We start from the raw sequence: 26084 nt of genomic DNA, 5'->3' as shown, positions 1-26084 counted from the left end.
CAGGAAACCACTTTTGCAGTTGTATTAGTGTGGAAAACCTACTTTTCGCACTTGTGTTAGTGTTGAAAAACCACTTTTCGCACTTGTGTTAGTGTTGGAAAACCACTTTTGCACTTGTATTAGTGTGGAAAAAACACTTTTTGCACTTGTGATAGTGTTGAAAAACCACTTTTCACACTTGTGTTAGTGTTGAAAAACCACTTTTCGCACTTGTGTTAGTGTTGAAAAAACACTTTTCGCACTTGTGATAGTGTTGAAAAACCACTTTTTGCACTTGTGTTAGTGTTGAAAAACCACTTTTCGCACTTGTGTTGGTGCAGGAAACCACTTTTGCACTTGTATTAGTGTGGAAAAACCACTTTTCGCACTTGTATTAGTGTGGAAAAACCACTTTTCGCACTTGTGTTAGTGTTGAAAAAACCACTTTTCGCACTTGTATTAGTGTGGAAAAAACACTTTTTGCACTTGTGATAGTGTTGAAAAACCACTTTTCCCCACTTGTGTTAGTGTTGAAAAACCACTTTTCGCACTTGTGTTGGTGCAGGAAACCACTTTTGCACTTGTATTAGTGTGGAAAAACCACTTTTCGTGCTTGTGTTAATGTTGAAAAACCACTTTTCGCACTTGTGTGTGTGCAGGAAACCACTTTTGCAGTTGTATTAGTGTGGAAAACCTACTTTTCGCACTTGTGTTAGTGTTGAAAAACCACTTTTCGCACTTGTGTTAGTGTTGGAAAACCACTTTTGCACTTGTATTAGTGTGGAAAAAACACTTTTTGCACTTGTGATAGTGTTGAAAAACCACTTTTCGCACTTGTGTTAGTGTTGAAAAAACACTTTTCGCACTTGTGATAGTGTTGAAAAACCACTTTTTGCACTTGTGTTAGTGTTGAAAAACCACTTTTCGCACTTGTGTTGGTGCAGGAAACCACTTTTGCACTTGTATTAGTGTGGAAAAAACACTTTTTGCACTTGTGTTAGTGTTGAAAAACCACTTTTCGCACTTGTGTTAGTGTTGAAAAACCACTTTTCGCACTTGTGTTGGTGCAGGAAACCACTTTTGCACTTGTATTAGTGTGGAAAAACACTTTTTGCACGTGTGTTATTGTTGAAAAACCACTTTTCGCACTTGTGTTAGTGTTGAAAAACCACTTTTCGCACTTGTGTTGGTGCAGGAAACCACTTTTGCACTTGTATTAGTGTGGAAAAAACACTTTTTGCACTTGTGATAGTGTTGAAAAACCACTTTTCGCACTTGTGTTAGTGTTGAAAAACCACTTTTTGCACTTGTGTTAGTGTTGAAAAACCACTTTTCGCACTTGTGTTGGTGCAGGAAACCACTTTTGCACTTGTATTAGTGTGGAAAAACCACTTTTCGCACTTATGTTAGTGTTGAAAAACCACTTTTCGCACTTGTGTTAGTGTTGAAAAACCACTTTTCGCACTTGTGTTAGTGTTGAAAAACCACTTTTCGCACTTGTGTTATTGTTGAAAAACCACTTTTCGCACTTGTGTTAGTGTTGAAAAACCACTTTTCGCACATGTGTTGGTGCAGGAAAGCATTTTTGCACTTGTATTAGTGTGGAAAAAACACTTTTTGCACTTGTGATAGTGTTGAAAAACCACTTTTCGCACTTGTGTTAGTGTTGAAAAACCACTTTTTGCACTTGTGTTAGTGTTGAAAACCCACTTTTCGCACTTGTGTTGGTGCAGGAAACCACTTTTGCACTTGTATTAGTGTGGAAAAACCACTTTTCGCACTTGTGTTAATGTTGAAAAACCACTTTTCGCACATGTGTTAGTGTTGAAAAACCACTTTTCGCACTTGTGTTAGTGTTGAAAAAACACTTTTCGCACTTGTGATAGTGTTGAAAAACCACTTTTCGCACTTGTGTTTGTGCAGGAAACCACTTTTGCACTTGTGTTAGTGTGGAAAAACCACTTTTCGCACTTGTGTTAGTGTTGAAAAACCACTTTTCGCACTTGTGTTAGTGTTGAAAAACCACTTTTCGCACTTGTGTTGGTGCAGGAAACCACTTTTGCACTTGTATTAGTGTGGAAAAAACACTTTTCGCACTTGTGTTAGTGTTGAAAAACCACTTTTCGCACTTGTGTTAGTGTTGAAAAACCACTTTTCGCACTTGTGTTAGTGTTGAAAAACCACTTTTCGCACTTGTGTTGGTGCAGGAAACCACTTTTGCACTTGTATTAGTGTGGAAAAAACACTTTTCGCACTTGTGTTGGTGCAGGAAACCACTTTTGCACTTGTATTAGTGTGGAAAAACACTTTTTGCACTTGCGATAGTGTTGAAAACCCACTTTTCGCACTTGTGTTAGTGTTGAAAAACCACTTTTCGCACTTGTGTTTGTGCAGGAAACCACTTTTGCACTTGTATTAGTGTGGAAAAACCACTTTTCGCACTTGTGTTAGTGTTGAAAAACCACTTTTCGCACTTGTGTTAGTGTTGAAAAACCACTTTTCGCACTTGTGTTAATATTGAAAAACCACTTTTCGCACTTGTGTTAGTGCAGGAAACCACTTTCGCACTTGTGTTAGTGTTCAAAAACCACTTTTCGCACTTGTGTTAGTGTTGAAAAACCACTTTTCGCACTTGTGTTAATGTTGAAAAACCACTTTTCGCACTTGTGTTAGTGCAGGAAACCACTTTCGCACTTGTGTTAGTGTTGAAAAACCACTTTTCGCACTTGTGTTAGTGTTGAAAAAACACTTTTCGCACTTGTGTTAGTGTTGAAAAACCACTTTTCACACGTGTGTTGGTGCAGGAAACCACTTTTGCACTTGTATTAGTGTGGCAAAACCACTTTTCGCACTTGTGTTAGTGTTGAAAAACCACTTTTCGCACTTGTATTAGTGTGGAAAAAACACTTTTTGCACTTGTATTAGTGTAGAAACAACACTTTTTGCACGTGTGATAGTGTTGAAAAACCACTTTTCGCACTTGTGTTGGTGCAGGAAACCACTTTTGCACTTGTATTAGTGTGGAAAAACCACTTTACGCACTTGTGTTAGTGTTGAAAAACCACTTTTCGCACTTGTGTTAGTGTTGAAAAACCACTTTTCGCACTTGTGTTGGTGCAGGAAACCACTTTTGCACTTGTATTAGTGTGGAAAAACCACTTTTCGCACTTGTGTTAGTGTTGAAAAACCACTTTTCGCTCTTGTGTTAGTGTTGAAAAACCACTTTTCGCACTTGTGTTGGTGCAGGAAACCACTTTTGCACTTGTATTAGTGTGGAAAAAACACTTTTCGCACTTGTGTTAGTGTTGAAAAACCACTTTTCGCAATTGTGTTAGTGTTGAAAAACCACTTTTCGCATTTATGTTGGTGCAGGAAACCACTTTTGCACTTGTATTAGTGTGGAAAAACCACTTTTCGCACTTGTGTTAGTGTTGAAAAAACACTTTTCGCACTTGTGTTAGTGTTGAAAAACCACTTTTCGCACTTGTGTTTGTGCAGGAAACCACTTTTGCACTTGTATTAGTGTGGAAAAAACACTTTTCGCACTTGTGTTAGTGTTGAAAAACCACTTTTCGCACTTGTGTTAGTGTTGAAAAACCACTTTTCGCACTTGTGTTGGTGCCGGAAACCACTTTTGCACTTGTATTAGTGTGGAAAAAACACTTTTTGCACTTGTGATAGTGTTGAAAAACAACTTTTCGCACTTGTGTTAGTGTTGAAAAACCACTTTTCGCACTTGTGTTGATGCAGGAAACCACTTTTGCACTTGTATTAGTGTGGAAAAACCACTTTTTGCACTTGTGATAGTGTTGAAAAACCACTTTTCGCACTTGTGTTAGTGTTGAAAAACCACTTTTCGCACTTGTGTTGGTGCAGGAAACCACTCTTGCACTTGTATTAGTGTGGAAAAACCACTTTTCGCACTTGTGTTAGTGTTGAAAAACCACTTTTTGCACTTGTGTTAGTGTTGAAAACCACTTTTTGCACTTATGTTAGTGCTGAAAAACGACTTTTCGCACTTGTGTTGGTGCAGGAAACCACTTTTGCACTTGTATTAGTGTGGAAAAACACTTTTTGCACTTGTGATAGTGTTGAAAAACCACTTCTCGCACTTGTGTTAGTGTTGAAAAACCACTTTTCGCACTTGTGTTGGTGCAGGAAACCACTTTTGCACTTGTATTAGTGTGGAAAAAACACTTTTCGCACTTGTGTTCGTGTTGAAAACCCACTTTTCGCACTTGTGTTAGTGTTGAAAAACCACTTTTCGCACTTGTGTTGGTGCAGGAAACCACTTTTGCACTTGTATTAGTGTGGAAAAACCACTTTTCGCACTTGTGTTAGTGTTGAAAAACCACTTTTCGCACTTGTGTTGGTGCAGGAAACCACTTTTGCACTTGTATTAGTGTTGAAAAACCACTTTTCGCACTTGTATTAGTGTGGAAAAAACACTTTTTGCACTTGTGATAGTGTTGAAAAACCACTTTTCCCACTTGTGTTAGTGTTGAAAAACCACTTTTCGCACTTGTGTTGGTGCAGGAAACCACTTTTGCACTTGTATTAGTGTGGAAAAACCACTTTTCGTGCTTGTGTTAGTGTTGAAAAACCACTTTTCGCACTTGTGTTGGTGCAGGAAACCACTTTTGCAGTTGTATTAGTGTGGAAAACCTACTTTTCGCACTTGTGTTAGTGTTGAAAAACCACTTTTCGCACTTGTGTTAGTGTTGGAAAACCACTTTTGCACTTGTATTAGTGTGGAAAAAACACTTTTTGCACTTGTGATAGTGTTGAAAAACCACTTTTCACACTTGTGTTAGTGTTGAAAAACCACTTTTCGCACTTGTGTTAGTGTTGAAAAAACACTTTTCGCACTTGTGATAGTGTTGAAAAACCACTTTTTGCACTTGTGTTAGTGTTGAAAAACCACTTTTCGCACTTGTGTTGGTGCAGGAAACCACTTTTGCACTTGTATTAGTGTGGAAAAACCACTTTTCGCACTTGTATTAGTGTGGAAAAACCACTTTTCGCACTTGTGTTAGTGTTGAAAAACCACTTTTCGCACTTGTATTAGTGTGGAAAAAACACTTTTTGCACTTGTGATAGTGTTGAAAAACCACTTTTCCCACTTGTGTTAGTGTTGAAAAACCACTTTTCGCACTTGTGTTGGTGCAGGAAACCACTTTTGCACTTGTATTAGTGTGGAAAAACCACTTTTCGTGCTTGTGTTAATGTTGAAAAACCACTTTTCGCACTTGTGTTGGTGCAGGAAACCACTTTTGCAGTTGTATTAGTGTGGAAAACCTACTTTTCGCACTTGTGTTAGTGTTGAAAAACCACTTTTCGCACTTGTGTTAGTGTTGGAAAACCACTTTTGCACTTGTATTAGTGTGGAAAAAACACTTTTTGCACTTGTGATAGTGTTGAAAAACCACTTTTCGCACTTGTGTTAGTGTTGAAAAAACACTTTTCGCACTTGTGATAGTGTTGAAAAACCACTTTTTGCACTTGTGTTAGTGTTGAAAAACCACTTTTCGCACTTGTGTTGGTGCAGGAAACCACTTTTGCACTTGTATTAGTGTGGAAAAAACACTTTTTGCACTTGTGATAGTGTTGAAAAACCACTTTTTGCACTTGTGTTAGTGTTGAAAAACCACTTTTCGCACTTGTTTTGGTGCAGGAAACCACTTTTGCACTTGTATTAGTGTGGAAAAACCACTTTTAACACTCGTGTTATTGTTGAAAAACCACTTTTCGCACTTGTGTTAGTGTTGAAAAACCACTTTTCGCACTTGTGTTGGTGCAGGAAACCACTTTTGCACTTGTATTAGTGTGGAAAAAACACTTTTTGCACTTGTGATAGTGTTGAAAAACCACTTTTTGCACTTGTATTAGTGTAGAAAAAACACTTTTTGCACTTGTGATAGTGTTGAAAAACCACTTTTCACACTTGTGTTGGTGCAGGAAACCACTTTTGCACTTGTATTAGTGTGGAAAAACCACTTTACGCACTTGTGTTATTGTTGAAAAACCACTTTTCGCACTTGTGTTTGTGTTGAAAAACCACTTTTCGCACTTGTGTTGGTACAGGAAACCACTTTTGCACTTGTATTAGTGTGGAAAAACCACTTTTCGCACTTGTGTTAGTGTTGAAAAACCACTTTTTGCACTTGTGTTAGTGTTGAAAAACCACTTTTCGCACTTGTGTTGGTGCAGGAAACCACTTTTGCACTTGTATTAGTGTGGAAAAACACTTTTTGCACTTGTGATAGTGTTGAAAAACCACTTTTCGCACTTGTGTTAGTGTTGAAAAACCACTTTTCGCCCTTGTGTTAGTGTTGAAAAACCACTTTTCACACTTGTGTTGGTGCAGGAAACCACTTTTGCACTTGTATTAGTGTGGAAAAAACACTTTTTGCACTTGTGATAGTGTTGAAAAACCACTTTTCGCACTTGTGTGTGTTGAAAAACCACTTTTCGCACTTGTGTTGGTGCAGGAAACCACTTTTGCACTTGTATTAGTGTGGAAAAACCACTTTTCGCACTTGTGTTATTGTTGAAAAACCACTTTTCGCACTTGTGTTAGTGTTGAAAAACCACTTTTCGCACTTGTGTTGGTGCAGGAAACCACTTTTGCACTTGTATTAGTGTGGAAAAAACACTTTTTGCACTTGTGATAGTGTTGAAAAACCACTTTTCGCACTTGTGTTAGTGTTGAAAAACCACTTTTCGCACTTGTGTTGGTGCAGGCAACCACTTTTGCACTTGTATTAGTGTGGAAAAACCACTTTTCGCACTTGTGTTAGTGTTGAAAAACCACTTTTCGCACTTGTGTTAGTGTTGAAAAACCACTTTTCGCACTTGTGTTGGTGCAGGAAACCACTTTTGCACTTGTATTAGTGTGGAATAAACACTTTTCGCACTTGTGTTAGTGTTGAAAAACCACTTTTCGCAATTGTGTTAGTGTTGAAAAACCACTTTTCGCATTTGTGTTGGTGCAGGAAACCACTTTTGCACTTGTATTAGTGTGGAAAAACCACTTTTCGCACTTGTGTTAGTGTTGAAAAAACACTTTTCGCACTTGTGTTAGTGTTGAAAAACCACTTTTCGCACTTGTGTTTGTGCAGGAAACCACTTTTGCACTTGTATGAGTGTGGAAAAAACACTTTTCGCACTTGTGTTAGTGTTGAAAAACCACTTTTCGCACTTGGGTTAGTGTTGAAAAACCACTTTTCGCACTGGTGTTGGTGCCGGAAACCACTTTTGCACTTGTATTAGTGTGGAAAAAACACTTTTTGCACTTGTGATATTGTTGAAAAACAACTTTTCGCACTTGTGTTAGTGTTGAAAAACCACTTTTCGCACTTGTGTTGGTGCAGGAAACCACTTTTGCACTTGTATTAGTGTGGAAAAACCACTTTTTGCACTTGTGTTAGTGTTGAAAAACCACTTTTCGCACTTGTATTAGTGTGGAAAAACACTTTTCGCACTTGTGTTGGTGCAGGAAACCACTTTTGCACTTGTATTAGTGTGGAAAAACACTTTTTGCACTTGTGATAGTGTTGAAAAACCACTTTTCGCACTTGTCTTAGTGTTGAAAAACCACTTTTCTCACTTGTGTTGGTGCAGGAAACCACTTTTGCACTTGTATTAGTGTGGAAAAACCACTTTTCGCACTTGTGTTAGTGTTGAAAAACCACTTTTTGCACTTGTGTTAGTGTTGGAAACCACTTTTTGCACTTATGTTAGTGTTGAAAAACGACTTTTCGCATTTGTGTTGGTGCAGGAAACCACTTTTGCACTTGTATTAGTGTGGAAAAAACACTTTTTGCACTTGTGATAGTGTTGAAAAACCACTCCTCGCACTTGTGTTAGTGTTGAAAAACCACTTTTCGCACTTGTGTTGGTGCAGGAAACCACTTTTGCACTTGTATTAGTGTGGAAAAAACACTTTTCGCACTTGTGTTCGTGTTGAAAACCCACTTTTCGCACTTGTGTTAGTGTTGAAAAACCACTTTTCGCACTTGTGTTGGTGCAGGAAACCACTTTTGCACTTGTAGTAGTGTGGAAAAACCACTTTTCGCACTTGTGTTAGTGTTGAAAAACCACTTTTCGCACTTGTGTTGGTGCAGGAAATCACTTTTGCACTTGTATTAGTGTGGAAAAACCACTTTTCGCACTTGTGTTAGTGTTGAAAAACCACTTTTCGCACTTGTATTAGTGTGGAAAAAACACTTTTTGCACTTGTGATAGTGTTGAAAAACCACTTTTCCCACTTGTGTTAGTGTTGAAAAACCACTTTTCGCACTTGTGTTGGTGCAGGAAACCACTTTTGCACTTGTATTAGTGTGGAAAAACCACTTTTCGTGCTTGTGTTAGTGTTGAAAAACCACTTTTCGCACTTGTGTTGGTGCAGGAAACCACTTTTGCAGTTGTATTAGTGTGGAAAACCTACTTTTCGCACTTGTGTTAGTGTTGAAAAACCACTTTTCGCACTTGTGTTAGTGTTGGAAAACCACTTTTGCACTTGTATTAGTGTGGAAAAAACACTTTTTGCACTTGTGATAGTGTTGAAAAACCACTTTTCGCACTTGTGTTAGTGTTGAAAAACCACTTTTCGCACTTGTGTTAGTGTTGAAAAAACACTTTTCGCACTTGTGATAATGTTGAAAAACCACTTTTTGCACTTGTGTTAGTGTTGAAAAACCACTTTTCGCACTTGTGTTGGTGCAGGAAACCACTTTTGCACTTGTATTAGTGTGGAAAAAACACTTTTTGCACTTGTGATAGTGTTGAAAAACCACTTTTTGCACTTGTGTTAGTGTTGAAAAACCACTTTTCGCAATTGTTTTGGTGCAGGAAACCACTTTTGCACTTGTATTAGTGTGGAAAAACCACTTTTAACACTCGTGTTATTGTTGAAAAACCACTTTTCGCACTTGTGTTAGTGTTGAAAAACCACTTTTCGCACTTGTGTTGGTGCAGGAAACCACTTTTGCACTTGTATTAGTGTGGAAAAAACACTTTTTGCACTTGTGATAGTGTTGAAAAACCACTTTTCGCACTTGTGTTAGTATTGAAAAACCACTTTTCGCACTTGTGTTAGTGTTGAAAAACCACTTTTCGCACTTGTGTTGGTGCAGGAAACCACTTTTGCACTTGGATTAGTGTGGAAAAAACACTTTTTGCACTTGTGATAGTGTTGAAAAACCACTTTTTGCACTTGTGTTAGTGTTGAAAAACCACTTTTCGCACTTGTGTTGGTGCAGGAAACCACTTTTGCACTTGTGTTAGTGTGGAAAAACCACTTTTCGCACTTGTGTTAGTGTTGAAAAACCACTTTTCGCACTTGTGTTAGTGTTGAAAAACCACTTTTCGCACTTGTGTTGGTGCAGGAAACCACTTTTGCACTTGTATTAGTGTGGAAAAACCACTTTTCGCACTTGTGTTAGTGTTGAAAAACCACTTTTCGCACTTGTGTTAGTGTTGAAAAACCACTTTTCGCACTTGTGTTGGTGCAGGAAACCACTTTTGCACTTGTATTAGTGTGGAAAAACACTTTTTGCACTTGTGATAGTGTTGAAAAACCACTTTTCGCATTTGTGTTAGTGTTGAAAAACCACTTTTCGCCCTTGTGTTAGTGTTGAAAAACCACTTTTCACACTTGTGTTGGTGCAGGAAACCACTTTTGCACTTGTATTAGTGTGGAAAAAACACTTTTTGCACTTGTGATAGTGTTGAAAAACCACTTTTCGCACTTGTGTGTGTTGAAAAACCACTTTTCGCACTTGTGTTGGTGCAGGAAACCACTTTTGCACTTGTATTAGTGTGGAAAAAACACTTTTCGCACATGTGTTATTGTTGAAAAACCACTTTTCGCACTTGTGTTAGTGTTGAAAAACCACTTTTCGCACTTGTGTTGGTGCAGGAAACCACTTTTGCACTTGTATTAGTGTGGAAAAAACACTTTTTGCACTTGTGATAGTGTTGAAAAACCACTTTTCGCACTTGTGTTAGTGTTGAAAAACCACTTTTTGCACTTGTGTTAGTGTTGAAAAACCACTTTTCGCACTTGTGTTGGTGCAGGAAACCACTTTTGCACTTGTATTAGTGTGGAAAAACCACTTTTCGCACTTATGTTAGTGTTGAAAAACCACTTTTCGCACTTGTGTTAGTGTTGAAAAACCACTTTTCGCACTTGTGTTAGTGTTGAAAAACCACTTTTCGCACTTGTGTTTTTGTTGAAAAACCACTTTTCGCACTTGTGTTAGTGTTGAAAAACCACTTTTCGCACATGTGTTGGTGCAGGAAAGCATTTTTGCACTTGTATTAGTGTGGAAAAAACACTTTTTGCACTTGTGATAGTGTTGAAAAACCACTTTTCGCACTTGTGTTAGTGTTGAAAAACCACTTTTTGCACTTGTGTTAGTGTTGAAAAACCACTTTTCGCACTTGTGTTGGTGCAGGAAACCACTTTTGCACTTGTATTAGTGTGGAAAAACCACTTTTCGCACTTGTGTTAATGTTGAAAAACCACTTTTCGCACTTGTGTTAGTGTTGAAAAACCACTTTTCGCACTTGTGTTAGTGTTGAAAAAACACTTTTCGCACTTGTGATAGTGTTGAAAAACCACTTTTCGCACTTGTGTTGGTGCAGGAAACCACTTTTGCACTTGTGTTAGTGTGGAAAAACCACTTTTCGCACTTGTGTTAGTGTTGAAAAACCACTTTTCGCACTTGTGTTAGTGTTGAAAAACCACTTTTCGCACTTGTGTTGGTGCAGGAAACCACTTTTGCACTTGTATTAGTGTGGAAAAAACACTTTTTGCACTTGTGTTAGTGTTGAAAAACCACTTTTCGCACTTGTGTTAGTGTTGAAAAACCACTTTTCGCACTTGTGTTAGTGTTGAAAAACCACTTTTCGCACTTGTGTTGGTGCAGGAAACCACTTTTGCACTTGTATTAGTGTGGAAAAAACACTTTTCGCACTTGTGTTGGTGCAGGAAACCACTTTTGCACTTGTATTAGTGTGGAAAAACACTTTTTGCACATGCGATAGTGTTGAAAACCCACTTTTCGCACTTGTGTTAGTGTTGAAAAACCACTTTTCGCACTTGTGTTGGTGCAGGAAACCACTTTTGCACTTGTATTAGTGTGGAAAAACCACTTTTCGCACTTGTGTTAGTGTTGAAAAACCACTTTTCGCACTTGTGTTAGTGTTGAAAAACCACTTTTCGCACTTGTGTTAGTGCAGGAAACCACTTTTGCACTTGTGTTAGTGTTGAAAAACCACTTTTCGCACTTGTGTTAGTGTTGAAAAACCACTTTTCACACGTGTGTTGGTGCAGGAAACCACTTTTGCACTTGTATTAGTGTGGAAAAACCACTTTTCGCACTTGTGTTAGTGTTGAAAAACCACTTTTCGCACTTGTATTAGTGTGGAAAAAACACTTTTTGCACTTGTATTAGTGTAGAAAAAACACTTTTTGCACTTGTGATAGTGTTGAAAAACCACTTTTCGCACTTGTGTTGGTGCAGGAAACCACTTTTGCACTTGTATTAGTGTGGAAAAACCACTTTACGCACTTGTGTTAGTGTTGAAAAACCACTTTTCGCACTTGTGTTAGTGTTGAAAAACCACTTTTCGCACTTGTGTTGGTGCAGGAAACCACTTTTGCACTTGTATTAGTGTGGAAAAACCACTTTTTGCACTTGTGTTAGTGTTGAAAAACCACTTTTCGCACTTGTGTTAGTGTTGAAAAACCACTTTTCGCACTTGTGTTGGTGCAGGAAACCACTTTTGCACTTGTATTAGTGTGGAAAAACACTTTTTGCAATTGTGATAGTGTTGAAAAACCACTTTTCGCACTTGTGTTAGTGTTGAAAAACCACTTTTCGCCCTTGTGTTAGTGTTGAAAAACCACTTTTCACACTTGTGTTGGTGCAGGAAACCACTTTTGCACTTCTATTAGTGTGGAAAAAACACTTTTTGCACTTGTGATAGTGTTGAAAAACCACTTTTCGCACTTGTGTGTGTTGAAAAACCACTTTTCGCACTTGTGTTGGTGCAGGAAACCACTTTTGCACTTGTATTAGTGTGGAAAAACCACTTTTCGCACTTGTGTTATTGTTGAAAAACCACTTTTCGCACTTGTGTTAGTGTTGAAAAACCACTTTTCGCACTTGTGTTGGTGCAGGAAACCACTTTTGCACTTGTATTGGTGTGGAAAAAACACTTTTTGCACTTGTGATAGTGTTGAAAAACCACTTTTCGCACTTGTGTTAGTGTTGAAAAACCACTTTTCGCACTTGTGTTGGTGCAGGCAACCACTTTTGCACTTGTATTAATGTGGAAAAACCACTTTTCGCACTTGTGTTAGTGTTGAAAAACCACTTTTCGCACTTGTGTTGGTGTTGAAAAACCACTTTTCGCACTTGTGTTGGTGCAGGAAACCACTTTTGCACTTGTATTAGTGTGGAAAAAACACTTTTCGCACTTGTGTTAGTGTTGAAAAACCACTTTTCGCAATTGTGTTAGTGTTGAAAAACCACTTTTCGCATTTATGTTGGTGCAGGAAACCACTTTTGCACTTGTATTAGTGTGGAAAAACCACTTTTCGCACTTGTGTTAGTGTTGAAAAAACACTTTTCGCACTTGTGTTAGTGTTGAAAAACCACTTTTCGCACTTGTGTTTGTGCAGGAAACCACTTTTGCACTTGTATTAGTGTGGAAAAAACACTTTTTGCACTTGTGTTAGTGTTGAAAAACCACTTTTCGCACTTGTGTTAGTGTTGAAAAACCACTTTTCGCACTTGTGTTGGTGCCGGAAACCACTTTTGCACTTGTATTAGTGTGGAAAAAACACTTTTTGCACTTGTGATAGTGTTGAAAAACAACTTTTCGCACTTGTGTTAGTGTTGAAAAACCACTTTTCGCACTTGTGTTGGTGCAGGAAACCACTTTTGCACTTGTATTAGTGTGGAAAAACCACTTTTTGCACTTGTGTTAGTGTTGAAAAACCACTTTTCGCACTTGTATTAGTGTGGAAAAAACACTTTTCGCACTTGTGTTGGTGCAGGAAACCACTTTTGCACTTGTATTAGTGTGGAAAAACACTTTTTGCACTTGTGATAGTGTTGAAAAACCACTTTTCGCACTTGTGTTAGTGTTGAAAAACCACTTTTCGCACTTGTGTTGGTGCAGGAAACCACTCTTGCACTTGTATTAGTGTGGAAAAACCACTTTTCGCACTTGTGTTAGTGTTGAAAAACCACTTTTTGCACTTGTGTTAGTGTTGAAAACCACTTTTTGCACTTATGTTAGTGTTGAAAAACGACTTTTCGCACTTGTGTTGGTGCAGGAAACCACTTTTGCACTTGTATTAGTGTGGAAAAACACTTTTTGCACTTGTGATAGTGTTGAAAAACCACTGCTCGCACTCGTGTTAGTGTTGAAAAACCACTTTTCGCACTTGTGTTGGTGCAGGAAACCACTTTTGCACTTGTATTAGTGTGGAAAAAACACTTTTCGCACTTGTGTTCGTGTTGAAAACCCACTTTTCGCACTTGTGTTAGTGTTGAAAAACCACTTTTCGCACTTGTGTTGGTGCAGGAAACCACTTTTGCACTTGTATTAGTGTGGAAAAACCACTTTTCGCACTTGTGTTAGTGTTGAAAAACCACTTTTCGCACTTGTGTTGGTGCAGGAAACCACTTTTGCACTTGTATTAGTGTGGAAAAACCACTTTTCGCACTTGTATTAGTGTGGAAAAACCACTTTTCGCACTTGTGTTAGTGTTGAAAAACCACTTTTCGCACTTGTATTAGTGTGGAAAAAACACTTTTTGCACTTGTGATAGTGTTGAAAAACCACTTTTCCCACTTGTGTTAGTGTTGAAAAACCACTTTTCGCACTTGTGTTGGTGCAGGAAACCACTTTTGCACTTGTATTAGTGTGGAAAAACCACTTTTCGTGCTTGTGTTAGTGTTGAAAAACCACTTTTCGCACTTGTGTTGGTGCAGGAAACCACTTTTGCAGTTGTATTAGTGTGGAAAACCTACTTTTCGCACTTGTGTTAGTGTTGAAAAACCACTTTTCGCACTTGTGTTAGTGTTGGAAAACCACTTTTGCACTTGTATTAGTGTGGAAAAAACACTTTTTGCACTTGTGATAGTGTTGAAAAACCACTTTTCACACTTGTGTTAGTGTTGAAAAACCACTTTTCGCACTTGTGTTAGTGTTGAAAAAACACTTTTCGCACTTGTGATAGTGTTGAAAAACCACTTTTTGCACTTGTGTTAGTGTTGAAAAACCACTTTTCGCACTTGTGTTGGTGCAGGAAACCACTTTTGCACTTGTATTAGTGTGGAAAAAACACTTTTTGCACTTGTGATAGTGTTGAAAAACCACTTTTTGCACTTGTGTTAGTGTTGAAAAACCACTTTTCGCACTTGTTTTGGTGCAGGAAACCACTTTTGCACTTGTATTAGTGTGGAAAACCCACTTTTAACACTCGTGTTATTGTTGAAAAACCACTTTTCGCACTTGTGTTAGTGTTGAAAAACCACTTTTCGCACTTGTGTTGGTGCAGGAAACCACTTTTGCACTTGTATTAGTGTGGAAAAAACACTTTTTGCACTTGTGATAGTGTTGAAAAACCACTTTTCGCACTTGTGTTAGTATTGAAAAACCACTTTTCGCACTTGTGTTAGTGTTGAAAAACCACTTTTCGCACTTGTGTTGGTGCAGGAAACCACTTTTGCACTTGGATTAGTGTGGAAAAAACACTTTTTGCACTTGTGATAGTGTTGAAAAACCACTTTTCGCACTTGTGTTAGTGTTGAAAAACCACTTTTCGCACTTGTGTTGGTGCAGGAAACCACTTTTGCACTTGTGTTAGTGTGGAAAAACCACTTTTCGCACTTGTGTTTGTGTTGAAAAACCACTTTTCGCACTTGTGTTAGTGTTGAAAAACCACTTTTCGCACTTGTGTTGGTGCAGGAAACCACTTTTGCACTTGTATTAGTGTGGAAAAAACACTTTTTGCACTTGTGTTAGTGTTGAAAAACCACTTTTCGCACTTGTGTTAGTGTTGAAAAACCACTTTTCGCACTTGTGTTGGTGCAGGAAACCACTTTTGCACTTGTATTAGTGTGGAAAAACACTTTTTGCACGTGTGTTATTGTTGAAAAACCACTTTTCGCACTTGTGTTAGTGTTGAAAAACCACTTTTCGCACTTGTGTTGGTGCAGGAAACCACTTTTGCACTTGTATTAGTGTGGAAAAAACACTTTTTGCACTTGTGATAGTGTTGAAAAACCACTTTTCGCACTTGTGTTAGTGTTGAAAAACCACTTTTTGCACTTGTGTTAGTGTTGAAAAACCACTTTTCGCACTTGTGTTGGTGCAGGAAACCACTTTTGCACTTGTATTAGTGTGGAAAAACCACTTTTCGCACTTATGTTAGTGTTGAAAAACCACTTTTCGCACTTGTGTTAGTGTTGAAAAACCACTTTTCGCACTTGTGTTAGTGTTGAAAAACCACTTTTCGCACTTGTGTTATTGTTGAAAAACCACTTTTCGCACTTGTGTTAGTGTTGAAAAACCACTTTTCGCACATGTGTTGGTGCAGGAAAGCATTTTTGCACTTGTATTAGTGTGGAAAAAACACTTTTTGCACTTGTGATAGTGTTGAAAAACCACTTTTCGCACTTGTGTTAGTGTTGAAAAACCACTTTTTGCACTTGTGTTAGTGTTGAAAACCCACTTTTCGCACTTGTGTTGGTGCAGGAAACCACTTTTGCACTTGTATTAGTGTGGAAAAACCACTTTTCGCACTTGTGTTAATGTTGAAAAACCACTTTTCGCACATGTGTTAGTGTTGAAAAACCACTTTTCGCACTTGTGTTAGTGTTGAAAAAACACTTTTCGCACTTGTGATAGTGTTGAAAAACCACTTTTCGCACTTGTGTTTGTGCAGGAAACCACTTTTGCACTTGTGTTAGTGTGGAAAAACCACTTTTCGCACTTGTGTTAGTGTTGAAAAACCACTTTTCGCACTTGTGTTAGTGTTGAAAAACCACTTTTCGCACTTGTGTTGGTGCAGGAAACCACTTTTGCACTTGTATTAGTGTGGAAAAAACACTTTTCGCACTTGTGTTAGTGTTGAAAAACCACTTTTCGCACTTGTGTTAGTGTTGAAAAACCACTTTTCGCACTTGTGTTAGTGTTGAAAAACCACTTTTCGCACTTGTGTTGGTGCAGGAAACCACTTTTGCACTTGTATTAGTGTGGAAAAAACACTTTTCGCACTTGTGTTGGTGCAGGAAACCACTTTTGCACTTGTATTAGTGTGGAAAAACACTTTTTGCACTTGCGATAGTGTTGAAAACCCACTTTTCGCACTTGTGTTAGTGTTGAAAAACCACTTTTCGCACTTGTGTTTGTGCAGGAAACCACTTTTGCACTTGTATTAGTGTGGAAAAACCACTTTTCGCACTTGTGTTAGTGTTGAAAAACCACTTTTCGCACTTGTGTTAGTGTTGAAAAACCACTTTTCGCACTTGTGTTAATATTGAAAAACCACTTTTCGCACTTGTGTTAGTGCAGGAAACCACTTTCGCACTTGTGTTAGTGTTCAAAAACCACTTTTCGCACTTGTGTTAGTGTTGAAAAACCACTTTTCGCACTTGTGTTAATGTTGAAAAACCACTTTTCGCACTTGTGTTAGTGCAGGAAACCACTTTCGCACTTGTGTTAGTGTTGAAAAACCACTTTTCGCACTTGTGTTAGTGTTGAAAAAACACTTTTCGCACTTGTGTTAGTGTTGAAAAACCACTTTTCACACGTGTGTTGGTGCAGGAAACCACTTTTGCACTTGTATTAGTGTGGCAAAACCACTTTTCGCACTTGTGTTAGTGTTGAAAAACCACTTTTCGCACTTGTATTAGTGTGGAAAAAACACTTTTTGCACTTGTATTAGTGTAGAAACAACACTTTTTGCACGTGTGATAGTGTTGAAAAACCACTTTTCGCACTTGTGTTGGTGCAGGAAACCACTTTTGCACTTGTATTAGTGTGGAAAAACCACTTTACGCACTTGTGTTAGTGTTGAAAAACCACTTTTCGCACTTGTGTTAGTGTTGAAAAACCACTTTTCGCACTTGTGTTGGTGCAGGAAACCACTTTTGCACTTGTATTAGTGTGGAAAAAACACTTTTCGCACTTGTGTTAGTGTTGAAAAACCACTTTTCGCACTTGTGTTAGTGTTGAAAAACCACTTTTCGCACTTGTGTTGGTGCAGGAAACCACTTTTGCACTTGTATTAGTGTGGAAAAACACTTTTTGCACTTGTGATCGTGTTGAAAAACCACTTTTCGCACTTGTGTTAGTGTTGAAAAACCACTTTTCGCCCTTGTGTTAGTGTTGAAAAACCACTTTTCACACTTGTGTTGGTGCAGGAAACCACTTTTGCACTTGTATTAGTGTGGAAAAAACACTTTTTGCACTTGTGATAGTGTTGAAAAACCACTTTTCGCACTTGTGTGTGTTGAAAAACCACTTTTCGCACTTGTGTTGGTGCAGGAAACCACTTTTGCACTTGTATTAGTGTGGAAAAACCACTTTTCGCACTTGTGTTATTGTTGAAAAACCACTTTTCGCACTTGTGTTAGTGTTGAAAAACCACTTTTCGCACTTGTGTTGGTGCAGGAAACCACTTTTGCACTTGTAGTAGTGTGGAAAAAACACTTTTTGCACTTGTGATAGTGTTGAAAAACCACTTTTCGCACTTGTGTTAGTGTTGAAAAACCACTTTTCGCACTTGTGTTGGTGCAGGCAACCACTTTTGCACTTGTATTAGTGTGGAAAAACCACTTTTCGCACTTGTGTTAGTGTTGAAAAACCACTTTTCGCACTTGTGTTAGTGTTGAAAAACCACTTTTCGCACTTGTGTTGGTGCAGGAAACCACTTTTGCACTTGTATTAGTGTGGAAAAAACACTTTTCGCACTTGTGTTAGTGTTGAAAAACCACTTTTCGCAATTGTGTTAGTGTTGAAAAACCACTTTTCGCTTTATGTTGGTGCAGGAAACCACTTTTGCACTTGTATTAGTGTGGAAAAACCACTTTTCGCACTTGTGTTAGTGTTGAAAAAACACTTTTCGCACTTGTGTTAGTGTCGAAAAAACACTTTTCGCACTTGTGTTAGTGTTGAAAAACCACTTTTCGCACTTGTGTTAGTGTTGAAAAACCACTTTTCGCACTTGTGTTGGTGCCGGAAACCACTTTTGCACTTGTATTAGTGTGGAAAAAACACTTTTTGCACTTGTGATAGTGTTGAAAAACAACTTTTCGCACTTGTGTTAGTGTTGAAAAACCACTTTTCGCACTTGTGTTGGTGCAGGAAACCACTTTTGCACTTGTATTAGTGTGGAAAAACCACTTTTTGCACTTGTGTTAGTGTTGAAAAACCACTTTTCGCACTTGTATTAGTGTGGAAAAAACACTTTTCGCACTTGTGTTGGTGCAGGAAACCACTTTTGCACTTGTATTAGTGTGGAAAAACACTTTTTGCACTTGTGATAGTGTTACAAAACCACTTTTCGCACTTGTGTTAGTGTTGAAAAACCACTTTTCGCACTTGTGTTGGTGCAGGAAACCACTCTTGCACTTGTATTAGTGTGGAAAAACCACTTTTCGCACTTGTGTTAGTGTTGAAAAACCACTTTTTGCACTTGTGTTAGTGTTGAAAACCACTTTTTGCACTTATGTTAGTGTTGAAAAACGACTTTTCGCACTTGTGTTGGTGCAGGAAACCACTTTTGCACTTGTATTAGTGTGGAAAAACACTTTTTGCACTTGTGATAGTGTTGAAAAACCACTTCTCGCACTTGTGTTAGTGTTGAAAAACCACTTTTCGCACTTGTGTTGGTGCAGGACACCACTTTTGCACTTGTATTAGTGTGGAAAAAACACTTTTCGCACTTGTGTTCGTGTTGAAAACCCACTTTTCGCACTTGTGTTAGTGTTGAAAAACCACTTTTCGCACTTGTGTTGGTGCAGGAAACCACTTTTGCACTTGTATTAGTGTGGAAAAACCACTTTTCGCACTTGTGTTAGTGTTGAAAAACCACTTTTCGCACTTGTGTTGGTGCAGGAAACCACTTTTGCACTTGTATTAGTGTGGAAAAACCACTTTTCGCACTTGTGTTAGTGTTGAAAAACCACTTTTCGCACTTGTATTAGTGTGGAAAAAACACTTTTTGCACTTGTGATAGTGTTGAAAAACCACTTTTCGCACTTGTGTTAGTGTAGAAAAACCACTTTTCGCACTTGTGTTGGTGCAGGAAACCACTTTTGCACTTGTATTAGTGTGGAAAAACCACTTTTCGTGCTTGTGTTAGTGTTGAAAAACCACTTTTCGCACTTGTGTTGGTGCAGGAAACCACTTTTGCAGTTGTATTAATGTGGAAAACCTACTTTTCGCACTTGTGTTAGTGTTGAAAAACCACTTTTCGCACTTGTGTTAGTGTTGGAAAACCACTTTTGCACTTGTATTAGTGTGGAAAAAACACTTTTTGCACTTGTGATAGTGTTGAAAAACCACTTTTCGCACTTGTGTTAGTGTTGAAAAACCACTTTTCGCACTTGTGTTAGTGTTGAAAAAACACTTTTCGCACTTGTGATAGTGTTGAAAAACCACTTTTTGCACTTGTGTTAGTGTTGAAAAACCACTTTTCGCACTTGTGTTGGTGCAGGAAACCACTTTTGCACTTGTATTAGTGTCGAAAAAACACTTTTTGCACTTGTGATAGTGTTTAAAAACCACTTTTTGCACTTGTGTTAGTGTTGAAAAACCACTTTTCGCACTTGTTTTGGTGCAGGAAACCACTTTTGCACTTGTATTAGTGTGGAAAAACCACTTTTAACACTCGTGTTATTATTGAAAAACCACTTTTCGCACTTGTGTTAGTGTTGAAAAACCACTTTTCGCACTTGTGTTGGTGCAGGAAACCACTTTTGCACTTGTATTAGTGTGGAAAAAACACTTTTTGCACTTGTGATAGTGTTGAAAAACCACTTTTCGCACTTGTGTTAGTATTGAAAAACCACTTTTTGCACTTGTGTTAGTGTTGAAAAACCACTTTTCGCACTTGTGTTGGTGCAGGAAACCACTTTTGCACTTGGATTAGTGTGGAAAAAACACTTTTTGCACTTGTGATAGTGTTGAAAAACCACTTTTCGCACTTGTGTTAGTGTTGAAAAGCCACTTTTCGCACTTGTGTTGGTGCAGGAAACCACTTTTGCACTTGTGTTAGTGTGGAAAAACCACTTTTCGCACTTGTGTTAGTGTTGAAAAACCACTTTTCGCACTTGTGTTAGTGTTGAAAAACCACTTTTCGCACTTGTGTTGGTGCAGGAAACCACTTTTGCACTTGTATTAGTGTGGAAAAACCACTTTTCGCACTTGTGTTAGTGTTGAAAAACCACTTTTCGCACTTGTGTTAGTGTTGAAAAACCACTTTTCGCACTTGTGTTGGTGCAGGAAACCACTTTTGCACTTGTATTAGTGTGGAAAAACACTTTTTGCACTTGTGATAGTGTTGAAAAACCACTTTTCGCACTTGTGTTAGTGTTGAAAAACCACTTTTCGCCCTTGTGTTAGTGTTGAAAAACCACTTTTCACACTTGTGTTGGTGCAGGAAACCACTTTTGCACTTGTATTAGTGTGGAAAAAACACTTTTTGCACTTGTGATAGTGTTGAAAAACCAATTTTCGCACTTGTGTGTGTTGAAAAACCACTTTTCGCACTTGTGTTCGTGCAGGAAACCACTTTTGCACTTGTATTAGTGTGGAAAAACCACTTTTCGCACTTGTGTTATTGTTGAAAAACCACTTTTCGCACTTGTGTTAGTGTTGAAAAACCACTTTTCGCACTTGTGTTGGTGCAGGAAATCACTTTTGCACTTGTATTAGTCTGGAAAAACACTTTTTGCACTTGTGATAGTGTTGAAAAACCACTTTTCGCACTTGTGTTAGTGTTGAAAAACCACTTTTCGCACTTGTGTTGGTGCAGGAAACCACTTTTGCACTTGTATTAGTGTGGAAAAACCACTTTTCGCACTTGTGTTAGTGTTGAAAAACCACTTTTCGCACTTGTGTTGGTGCAGGAAACCACTTTTGCACTTGTATTAGTGTGGAAAAACCACTTTTCGCACTTGTGTTATTGTTGAAAAACCACTTTTCGCACTTGTGTTAGTGTTGAAAAACCACTTTTCTCACTTGTGTTAGTGTTGAAAAACCACTTTTCTCACTTGTGTTGGTGCAGGAAACCACTTTTGCACTTGTATTAGTGTGGAAAAAACACTCTTTGCACTTGTGATAGTGTTGAAAAACCACTTTTCGCACTTGTGTTAGTGTTGAAAAACCACTTTTCGCACTTGTGTTGGTGCAGGAAACCACTTTTGCACTTGTGTTAGTGTGGAAAAAACACTTTTCGCACTTGTGTTATTGTTGAAAACCCACTTTTCGCACTTGTGTTAGTGTTGAAAAACCACTTTTCGCACTTGTGTTGGTGCAGGAAACCACTTTTGCACTTGTATTATTGTGGAAAAAACACTTTTCGCACTTGTGTTAGTGTTGAAAAACCACTTTTCGCACTTGTGTTAGTGTTGAAAAACCACTTTTTGCACTTGTGTTAGTGTTGAAAAACCACTTTTCGCACCTGTGTTGGTGCAGGAAACCACATTTGAACTTGTATTAATGTGGAAAAAACACTTTTCGCACTTGTGTTAGTGTTGAAAAACCACTTTTCGCACTTGTGTTGGTGCAGGAAACCACTTTTGCACTTGTATTAATGTCGAAAAAACACTTTTTGCACTTGTGATAGTGTTGAAAAACCACTTTTTGCACTTGTGTTAGTGTTGAAAAACCACTTTTCGCACTTGTTTTGGTGCAGGAAACCACTTTTGCACTTGTATTAGTGTGGAAAAACCACTTTTAACACTCGTGTTATTGTTGAAAAACCACTTTTCGCACTTGTGTTAGTGTTGAAAAACCACTTTTCGCACTTGTGTTGGTGCAGGAAACCACTTTTGCACTTGTATTAGTGTGGAAAAAACACTTTTTGCACTTGTGATAGTGTTGAAAAACCACTTTTCGCACTTGTGTTAGTATTGAAAAACCACTTTTCGCACTTGTGTTAGTGTTGAAAAACCACTTTTCATACTTGTGTTGATGCAGGAAACCACTTTTCGCACTTGTGTTGGTGCAGGAAACGACTTTTGCACTTGTATTAGTGTGGAAAAACCACTTTTCGCACTTGTGTTGGTGCAGGAAACCACTTTTGCACTTGTATTAGTGTGGAAAAAACACTTTTTGCACTTGTGATAGTGTTGAAAAACCACTTTTCGCACTTGTGTTAGTGTTGAAAAACCACTTTTCGCACTTGTGTTAGTGTTGAAAAAACACTTTTCGCACTTGTGATAGTGTTGAAAAACCACTTTTTGCACTTGTGTTAGTGTTGAAAAACCACTTTTCGCACTTGTGTTGGTGCAGGAAACCACTTTTGCACTTGTATTAGTGTCGAAAAAACACTTTTTGCACTTGTGATAGTGTTTAAAAACCACTTTTTGCACTTGTGTTAGTGTTGAAAAACCACTTTTCGCACTTGTGTTGGTGCAGGAAACCACTTTTGCACTTGTATTAGTGTGGAAAAACCACTTTTCGCACTTGTGTTAGTGTTGAAAAAACACTTTTCGCACTTGTGTTAGTGTCGAAAAAACACTTTTCGCACTTGTGTTAGTGTTGAAAAACCACTTTTCGCACTTGTGTTAGTGTTGAAAAACCACTTTTCGCACTTGTGTTGGTGCCGGAAACCACTTTTGCACTTGTATTAGTGTGGAAAAAACACTTTTTGCACTTGTGATAGTGTTGAAAAACAACTTTTCGCACTTGTGTTAGTGTTGAAAAACCACTTTTCGCACTTGTGTTGGTGCAGGAAACCACTTTTGCACTTGTATTAGTGTGGAAAAACCACTTTTTGCACTTGTGTTAGTGTTGAAAAACCACTTTTCGCACTTGTATTAGTGTGGAAAAAACACTTTTCGCACTTGTGTTGGTGCAGGAAACCACTTTTGCACTTGTATTAGTGTGGAAAAACACTTTTTGCACTTGTGATAGTGTTACAAAACCACTTTTCGCACTTGTGTTAGTGTTGAAAAACCACTTTTCGCACTTGTGTTGGTGCAGGAAACCACTCTTGCACTTGTATTAGTGTGGAAAAACCACTTTTCGCACTTGTGTTAGTGTTGAAAAACCACTTTTTGCACTTGTGTTAGTGTTGAAAACCACTTTTTGCACTTATGTTAGTGTTGAAAAACGACTTTTCGCACTTGTGTTGGTGCAGGAAACCACTTTTGCACTTGTATTAGTGTGGAAAAACACTTTTTGCACTTGTGATAGTGTTGAAAAACCACTTCTCGCACTTGTGTTAGTGTTGAAAAACCACTTTTCGCACTTGTGTTGGTGCAGGACACCACTTTTGCACTTGTATTAGTGTGGAAAAAACACTTTTCGCACTTGTGTTCGTGTTGAAAACCCACTTTTCGCACTTGTGTTAGTGTTGAAAAACCACTTTTCGCACTTGTGTTGGTGCAGGAAACCACTTTTGCACTTGTATTAGTGTGGAAAAACCACTTTTCGCACTTGTGTTAGTGTTGAAAAACCACTTTTCGCACTTGTGTTGGTGCAGGAAACCACTTTTGCACTTGTATTAGTGTGGAAAAACCACTTTTCGCACTTGTGTTAGTGTTGAAAAACCACTTTTCGCACTTGTATTAGTGTGGAAAAAACACTTTTTGCACTTGTGATAGTGTTGAAAAACCACTTTTCGCACTTGTGTTAGTGTAGAAAAACCACTTTTCGCACTTGTGTTGGTGCAGGAAACCACTTTTGCACTTGTATTAGTGTGGAAAAACCACTTTTCGTGCTTGTGTTAGTGTTGAAAAACCACTTTTCGCACTTGTGTTAGTGTCGAAAAAACACTTTTCGCACTTGTGTTAGTGTTGAAAAACCACTTTTCGCACTTGTGTTAGTGTTGAAAAACCACTTTTCGCACTTGTGTTGGTGCCGGAAACCACTTTTGCACTTGTATTAGTGTGGAAAAAACACTTTTTGCACTTGTGATAGTGTTGAAAAACAACTTTTCGCACTTGTGTTAGTGTTGAAAAACCACTTTTCGCACTTGTGTTGGTGCAGGAAACCACTTTTGCACTTGTATTAGTGTGGAAAAACCACTTTTTGCACTTGTGTTAGTGTTGAAAAACCACTTTTCGCACATGTATTAGTGTGGAAAAAACACTTTTCGCACTTGTGTTGGTGCAGGAAACCACTTTTGCACTTGTATTAGTGTGGAAAAACACTTTTTGCACTTGTGATAGTGTTACAAAACCACTTTTCGCACTTGTGTTAGTGTTGAAAAACCACTTTTCGCACTTGTGTTGGTGCAGGAAACCACTCTTGCACTTGTATTAGTGTGGAAAAACCACTTTTCGCACTTGTGTTAGTGTTGAAAAACCACTTTTTGCACTTGTGTTAGTGTTGAAAACCACTTTTTGCACTTATGTTAGTGTTGAAAAACGACTTTTCGCACTTGTGTTGGTGCAGGAAACCACTTTTGCACTTGTATTAGTGTGGAAAAACACTTTTTGCACTTGTGATAGTGTTGAAAAACCACTTCTCGCACTTGTGTTAGTGTTGAAAAACCACTTTTCGCACTTGTGTTGGTGCAGGACACCACTTTTGCACTTGTATTAGTGTGGAAAAAACACTTTTCGCACTTGTGTTCGTGTTGAAAACCCACTTTTCGCACTTGTGTTAGTGTTGAAAAACCACTTTTCGCACTTGTGTTGGTGCAGGAAACCACTTTTGCACTTGTATTAGTGTGGAAAAACCACTTTTCGCACTTGTGTTAGTGTTGAAAAACCACTTTTCGCACTTGTGTTGGTGCAGGAAACCACTTTTGCACTTGTATTAGTGTGGAAAAACCACTTTTCGCACTTGTGTTAGTGTTGAAAAACCACTTTTCGCACTTGTATTAGTGTGGAAAAAACACTTTTTGCACTTGTGATAGTGTTGAAAAACCACTTTTCGCACTTGTGTTAGTGTAGAAAAACCACTTTTCGCACTTGTGTTGGTGCAGGAAACCACTTTTGCACTTGTATTAGTGTGGAAAAACCACTTTTCGTGCTTGTGTTAGTGTTGAAAAACCACTTTTCGCACTTGTGTTGGTGCAGGAAACCACTTTTGCAGTTGTATTAATGTGGAAAACCTACTTTTCGCACTTGTGTTAGTGTTGAAAAACCACTTTTCGCACTTGTGTTAGTGTTGGAAAACCACTTTTGCACTTGTATTAGTGTGGAAAAAACACTTTTTGCACTTGTGATAGTGTTGAAAAACCACTTTTCGCACTTGTGTTAGTGTTGAAAAACCACTTTTCGCACTTGTGTTAGTGTTGAAAAAACACTTTTCGCACTTGTGATAGTGTTGAAAAACCACTTTTTGCACTTGTGTTAGTGTTGAAAAACCACTTTTCGCACTTGTGTTGGTGCAGGAAACCACTTTTGCACTTGTATTAGTGTCGAAAAAACACTTTTTGCACTTGTGATAGTGTTTAAAAACCACTTTTTGCACTTGTGTTAGTGTTGAAAAACCACTTTTCGCACTTGTTTTGGTGCAGGAAACCACTTTTGCACTTGTATTAGTGTGGAAAAACCACTTTTAACACTCGTGTTATTATTGAAAAACCACTTTTCGCACTTGTGTTAGTGTTGAAAAACCACTTTTCGCACTTGTGTTGGTGCAGGAAACCACTTTTGCACTTGTATTAGTGTGGAAAAAACACTTTTTGCACTTGTGATAGTGTTGAAAAACCACTTTTCGCACTTGTGTTAGTATTGAAAAACCACTTTTTGCACTTGTGTTAGTGTTGAAAAACCACTTTTCGCACTTGTGTTGGTGCAGGAAACCACTTTTGCACTTGGATTAGTGTGGAAAAAACACTTTTTGCACTTGTGATAGTGTTGAAAAACCACTTTTCGCACTTGTGTTAG

This window comes from Myxine glutinosa, chromosome 14, assembly GCF_964187855.1.
Source record: "Myxine glutinosa chromosome 14, kmMyxGlut1.1, whole genome shotgun sequence".
Classification (NCBI taxonomy): domain Eukaryota; kingdom Metazoa; phylum Chordata; class Myxini; order Myxiniformes; family Myxinidae; genus Myxine; species Myxine glutinosa.
Note: the sequence above shows the minus strand (reverse complement) of the source record.